The sequence below is a fragment of the Petaurus breviceps genome, unplaced genomic scaffold, assembly GCF_028583685.1.
Source record: "Petaurus breviceps papuanus isolate PSGF00001 unplaced genomic scaffold, PetGlider_PUasm1.0 140, whole genome shotgun sequence".
Taxonomy (NCBI): Eukaryota; Metazoa; Chordata; class Mammalia; order Diprotodontia; family Petauridae; genus Petaurus; species Petaurus breviceps.
Window position 1 is genome coordinate 21,424,437 of NW_027185698.1, and position 6,995 is coordinate 21,431,431.

The following is a 6,995-nucleotide window of genomic DNA, read 5'->3' on the forward strand; positions in this document are numbered from 1 at the left end:
TGAAATTCAGATGTGTTAATATTTAAAAAGCATTTAGCACAGCGCCTGGCACAACAGTAGGCTCTATATAAATCCTCCCTCCTCAGGTTCAGTTTCCTTCTCTATAAAATGGAGATAGCAGTAGAACCTATACCTACAGCAAATTTTCCAATTTCAGACCCCAAGATTGAATAGTGAATAGAGCACCCACCCTGGAGTCAGGAGGACCTGAGTTTAAATCTGGCCTCAACAGGATTGGCAAAAATCTCTAGCCTGAAGTCTCAGGGGTGAAAGATATTACTTCTCCTAATATTCTTTAAATCCATATTTATGTAAAAGCAATATATGCATAACTTATGTTAAAGCAATTTTGATCCCTTCCCTACCACACTGTAGAGGTTATCTCTTATTTCCCTCTGCCCCCAAAAGAAAAAGTTTAGCAAAGCTTACCAGTGTATTGAATAAAGTCTAACAATATAGAAAGTGTTCCAAATCTATGATCTCCTACCTGGGCAGTAAAAGCAGAGGGTAAAGTGCCTTCTCATACCGTTTCTTTAGGACCAGACTGAGTCACTCTAATTTCTCAGAATTCAGATTCAGTTCTTCTAGTGGTGTTTTTCCATGGCAGTATATTGTTTTCCTGGTTCTCCTTACTTCATTTTACATAAGGTCATATAAGTTTTCCCATGCTTCTCTGTATTCATTATATTTATTAATTTTTACAGCACAGTAAAATTCCATTACAATCACGTACCATAACTTGTCTAGTCATTCACTGATGGGCATCTACTTTGTTTTCAGTTTTCTCCTACTACACAAACAAAATGTGTGTGTGGATGCCCATGACCTTTGTTTTTACCACTGACCTCCTTTGGGTATTACTTGTAATAGTGGAAGCTCTTAAGTTACATTCATCATATAATTCCAGTGTCTCCTAACTAGTCGTTTTCCAAAATAGTTAAGCTAGTTTACAGCTTCACCAACAATACATTCATTAGTTTGACACTCTTTCGACAAACCCTTCTGCACTCACTGCTCTCATTATTTGTCAGTGCTGCCATTCTGGGTAGGAGTTAAATCACAGAGTTGTGTTGATTTGCATTTCTTTCATTATTAGTGATTTGAAACATTTTTTTCACTGGGTTTTAACTAGTTTGCAATTCTTTTGAAGAATTCATATATTGTGACCACTATCTCTTGGGGAATGACGTCCACTTGTAAATTTGTTAGTTGTTTGCTTAAAGGAGTGTGTTAGAATCAATTTGAAACAACTCAAGAGCCAATTGTTAAATTTTCACTGTAAGCATTTATACTTTCAGAAATCAGTAAACCTACAAATAAATGAGCCTTTTACTAAAATTTTGTTGTCTAGAATTAAGAGAGTGATGGAGAAAATGTGAATAATGCAACTCAAACCTAAAAGTGGATCACGAATACATTTTTCCGTTCAGAGATTTATCAATATATCATTTTGGATATTATATACCTATCAGAAAGACTTGATGAAAAACTTTTCTTAGTTGATTGTTTCTTATCCTAGTTGTAGTTAAGTTAAAGCATTTTAATTTCATATAACTGAAATTTTCTATTTTGCCTTTTGTGCTTATCTTTTTTTTGTTAGTAATTCCTCCCTCCCCAGTCATAAACTGTGAAATGTACTTATTTTAATTTTAAAATTAATATTGAGATCACATACCCATATGATATATGGTAGCGTTTTAATGCCAAATTGCTTTATAATTTTTCCAGAAATTTTTGTCAAATAGGAATCTCATCCTTAGGTAATTTGTTTGGGGGTTTGTCAGAAAAGTTATTTCTGATTCTCCCTTGCCTAGTTCCACTAATTTATTTTTCTACTTTTTACCCAATGCTAACTAGTTTTGTTGTTTACTGCTTTATAATTTGAGAACTGGAAGTGTTTACTTTTCTCCCCTGCCCCCCCCTTTTTTAAAAATTCTTTTGATATACTAGAACCTTTGCTGATTGAAATAAATTTTGTTATTTATTCTCTAGCTCCGCATAGTATAATCTTGGTATTTTAATGTGCATAGCATTTAATCTGTAAATTAGTTTTTGTAATACTGCCATTTTTATTATATTGGTATGATCCAGGCATGACCCATACAATTATTTAGGTTTTTATTTACTTCTTTACTTTAAAGAGAATAGTATGTGTGTTTGTATATAGACATATAGAGAATATAGATAAGTGAATAGTGCTTTGATAGATTCCTTCCCATACATTTTACTTTTCAGACATTTTGAATGAGACGTCCTATTATTTACTCCTAGATTTCATTGTTATAGTAATGCTCATTTTTAAAGGTTAATTATAAAATCTGTAACTTTAATGAAGCTGTAAATCTTATCATACTTTCTTTGCTGATTTTTTTTTCTTTCTTTGCTGATCAACAAATAGGGACCATGTTGTTTACTGTTTTTTTGCCTTTAATTTCTATTCTTTATTTGGATTACAAGTACTTCTAGAACTGGAAATGTCAGGAAAATATCCTTGCTTTACTTCCCTATTTATTGGTAAATCTTCTACTATTTTATCACTGAATATAGTGTGTTCCAAGAGTCTTAGTGCAGTTTTAAGTTTTAATAACTTTTAAAAGAATGTTACAAACATAAAAAAGTACTTGCAAGGCTAATTATTAAAAATTTTTTAATATTGATTCCTATTAAAATTTAATATAACCACTGTTTTGTGAAATATATTTCTCTAGCTGATTTTCAAATTTTGTAAAAACATTCATCAGTTGCTGCTTAGTGATTCAAAGTCAGTGAATGAATGAAATAAGTGTCCACTATGTGCAAATGCTGGGAATTTTTTAAAAAACTGAGACAATCTTAAACTTCATGAAGTTTACAATGTAATCTAGCATTTGTATTCCTAGCCTTCAAATTGTCCATACTACAAGTTTTGCTGCATTATGTGCCAGCTCTGATGTGCTCCCACAAGAAAAAATTCTAATGAAGATAAACATGTGATGGTGGTAGGCCAAATATGAAGACCTTCTCTACCAGTTCACTGGTCTGATAAAGAACCATCCAGAAACTTTTGCAATGTATGATAATGATAAAATATCCTATCCTGTCAAAATTCAGATTATAATTTATTATTGAAAATTCACAAAACTAAAAAAATTAAAAAATTTTTAAACTTTAAAATTATATTTTTGTAGCATTTATTATAATGAATTTATTGAAATTTAAAACCATACTAAGACTTTTGAGACACCTTGTATAACATTGTTTTGGCTTTAGACACATACTTTTTATAATTTAAAAAAGTTTTTTAAACCTTTTAGCATAAATGGTTATTGTACTTTATCAAAGGCTTTTTCTGCATGTAATAACGAAATCATCTGCTCTTGTTTTTAATATTATGTTATTTTCCAAATGTTTAACCATCCTTACATTCTTGGTCTAAGTCCAGCTTACTATGGTAAATGAATTTTTAGATAAATTACTATAATCTCTACCAGAATTTTATTTAGAAATTTTAAATCATTATTCATTAATGAGATATCTTAGCACAAAGACTAGATCTTCATTCAAGTCCTACTCTGACACACACTGGTTTGGTGACCTTAGGCAAGTCATGTAATCTTTCACCTGTCTAGGCAACTCTCCAAAATTATAAGTTGCTGAGAAAGTGCTGACCTGTACTAGTAGAGGGAGATTTCTCACCCAAGTTTTTCTATACCAATAAAATCACTGGTCTAATACTTACGTTAAGTCAGCAGGTCCAGTACCTATTCATTAATGATCATTCAAGTATTTACCAAGCATTTATTATTTACTCTGCACCAAGAACTATATGCTGGTGTGGTGAATACAAATAAAATGAATTAAAATATCCCTACTTTCAAGAAGCTACATCCTAGTAGAAATAGACAAGTATAAATATACAGAGAATATAAATAAATAAAATGTAAACACATGGTAGTTTGAGAAAGGGCATTAGCAGTTCAACCAGGAAAGGTTTCATGTTGTAAAAGATGGTACTTGAACTGCCTCTTAATGGAAGAATGATTTTATAAGGCTGAGAGTAAAAGGAAAAGCATTCCAGGTACAGAGGACAGTCAGTGCAAAAACATGAGAGAAAATGGGGTGTCCTGTTCAAGGGCAGTTTAACTAGATTGCTGAGTGAAGGATGAGAGGCTGGAAAAATAGAAGGAACAAGGAGAGGTAGTTTGGTGCTTTAAAATCTACACTCCTTGATTTTATTCTAGAAGATATAGCTTTTTGTAGGAGTTTCACTGAGAAACATTAAGAGAGGTATAGGATAGTGGTAGGAATGACTAAAGGTTTATTGTTAATAAAATTAGAGACTTGGGTGTTTAAAGGCAGTAGGGAAGGAGCAATATGTAATAGGGAGATGATTCCCTGTACTGATTGTTTTTATTACACTGTGTAAAATTTATTTCTCTCCACTCTGGTATATGGTTGATTTTCATAAAGTTGCTATGTGATGCTAAGAAATCCATATTCTTTAATGTTCCCATTCAGAAAACACCATAAATCTTTTAGCCCAAACTCTATGACAGTTTGTCTAATTCTATATTTTTCTTATTTTGTTTGTAAGACACATCTAGTTCTAAGAAAGGAATTTTATTATTACCATGCCTTTTTGCAATTCTGTTAACTTTTCCTTTATGTATTTAGGTATTGTCATTTGGAAAAAGCATGCATTTAATATTGCAAAGCTTATTTATGGTTCCTTTAGGGAAAATTTCCTTACCTAGACTATTTTTATTTTTGCTAACATGATTGCAACTTTTTTAGGTTTACTTGAAGCATTGTAATTGTTTGGTCTCTCATTTGAGTTTGTTCACTTTTTAGGTGTTTCACCTAAATAACAAATTGTGGGGTTTTGTTTTCTCCTCCATTCTATCACTTTCATGTTTTTTAATTATTTAGTCCATTCACAGTTAAAGCTATGAGTAATGTTGGTTTTCTTCCATTCCTTGGTACTTTTTCTTAAGATTTCTGCTTACTTGGGGAGCAAGTAGAGAGCTGGACTTGGAGTCAGGAAACTGTTAAAATTCTTCTATAGACAAGGGACAAGTTAGCTAACCTAGTAGGTTTCCTTTCTACAAAACAGATAATAGCACCTACCTCACAGGGTGGTTGAAAATCACATGATTAAGAGCTTTGCAAATCTTAAATTATCCTATTCTTCCCTTAATGTTATTATATTGCCCCAGGAATTAGTTTTGTGTAGACTACCAGATATCATTCTATTCCCTGGAGCTCTTTTCCCTAACCCTACTCCCATTTGTCAATTTCCCCATTTGGGACTTATTTTTCATCTCTTCCCCTCTTTACTCCTTTCCTTCAGCTGAGTGGCTAGCTCAAAAACTTCAATTTATGTTTTCTTTTTTTTTTTTTTTTTTTTAAGTTTTTCCTTTGATTCTGCTCCCTTCTAGGCTATTGTAAAACTATTTTCCAAGAAGTGAAAAGTAGTGTTGGGCTGGAAATAATGTCCCAAATAGCGTGGCACCCTTCTATTCCTTGTTCTTCCTTTAAACATTTTACTTTCGCCCAGTGATATGCCATTACATCTCTGGGTTGATGTTGCCATGTGGGACTCAGCTGCCCCAAAGAATGTAGATTAACCATTTTCTGCATCAGAATATCGTTCATAGTACCACAGCACGGCAGCCTCCCAATGCAGCAATTCCTTTTAGATTTGATCCATCATGTGGTTTCCATCACACATATGCACACACATACAACCCCTCATCTCTTCCACAAAGGGAGGACACTCAGTAGGATCCCTTCCCTTCCCATCCCCTACCCAATTCAATCACCTAGGCACAATCTCCCTCTTCTGCTCATAACCATTCTAAGCAAGGTGGTACCCATCTGACTACAGGAATCACTATTCCTTGGCTGTTTAGCAGGGGACAGAGGGCAAAACTCTTTCCAATTTTCCCTATCCCTCTATGCACCTTCCAACAATTCTATTCCACAAGTTTCATGTGTGGATTGGGGTGGGGTGGAAGTGTTCATGGTATTTGTCCATGATGTGCCAATATTGGTTCTTTCTTTGGTTCTACATCTTTATCCCCTTATTTTTTTAATCTGTGATTTCTTTTTAACCACATAGGGAATATATATATTAAAAAAAAAAAACCTTCTAAACAAAGAGCAATTTATTCCATTATTCTTTCCTTGATAATTGTATTTATTTAATTTCTACTGTTTGGTGTCTTTTCACGTCAAGTATTTTGCTCACTATTTTTCTATGGAGAAATGCCCCTCTGTTGGAGAATCAATTTTTGTTGTTAATAATTTAGTTTTGTAGGGTATGCTATTGTTATTTTGGGGTGATGGCTTAGGTTTTTCCCCAAAAAATATGCTACTTCATTCTTTCCTGTAATTTCTAACCTTAAGAGGAAACATCTTGTGTTACATTAAATTCTTCTCCTTTATGTCTGAAGATCTTTTCCTGGGTTGCTTAGACAATTTCTCATTTTTGCCATTGAAATTGTTAAATTTAATGACTGATTTTTGGAGTCTGAAGAATAAGGGTGGTAGTGGTGGAAGCTGTCATTGCCTTAGAAGGCAGGCGTCTTTTGACTGATGATATCTTCTGTATTCAAAATTCCCAGGGAGCTTCCCATTCCCTGCATTGTGGTAGTCAGTTTTGGTTTATCAGTTTTCTTGGAGACCTATAGTCTGTAAGTTATCTATGTGCATCCTGTTATTAAGGTCAGTTGCTTTGGCTGTTATAAAGTTCATGTGTACTTTTTTAACACTTGTTTTCTTTGGCTTCTTCACTGTCAGATTTCCTTCATTTTCAGTATTTTTGTGTTTAAATATATTAATCTTTCAGTTCTTCAGAAATGTTTTATGATGTGTCACCCTTTACTCCTGTCTCATTCCACATATCCAATCTGCTGCCAAATTTGGTCACTTCCACCTTTATAATATCTCTCATATTTATCCCCTTTTCTCTAAAGGACCTTAAGTCTGGTGCAGTCCTGGACTACTGCAATAGC